We start from the raw sequence: 429 nt of genomic DNA, 5'->3' as shown, positions 1-429 counted from the left end.
ATAATTTTTTCTTACTAGAGAAGTTCAATTATACACCAAAGCTTTGAATGTTCCATTTTAAAAGGAAATTTGCTTTAGCACAAGTGATAATATTAAGGGATAGCCTAGACTTGTCCAACCTATTATGTAGTTATGTGATATAATATAATCTTATGCCTCTAAGAAAAGCTCTATTGAGTTTTCAATATTTACAACATATTCTCCATTAAAAATTAATTTATAATTCAAACATATGTTGTCATTTATGAAATAACATCTTTGGACCCTTTCAAGTCAATTTAGTGTTTCCATAGAATGAAGACTATCATTAAAGAATGAGATTAGATGGTCATAAAATTATTTCTAAGCATGTTAAAAGGGATTCTATTTCTCCATCAAATTGCCATTCAAATACATTATAAAACCAAATAATAATAATAATAATAATAA

Source organism: Phalaenopsis equestris, unplaced genomic scaffold, assembly GCF_001263595.1.
Source record: "Phalaenopsis equestris unplaced genomic scaffold, ASM126359v1 Scaffold000606, whole genome shotgun sequence".
Taxonomy (NCBI): Eukaryota; Viridiplantae; Streptophyta; class Magnoliopsida; order Asparagales; family Orchidaceae; genus Phalaenopsis; species Phalaenopsis equestris.
The sequence above is the reverse complement of the archived record's forward strand: the minus strand, read 5'-3'. Positions refer to the sequence as shown.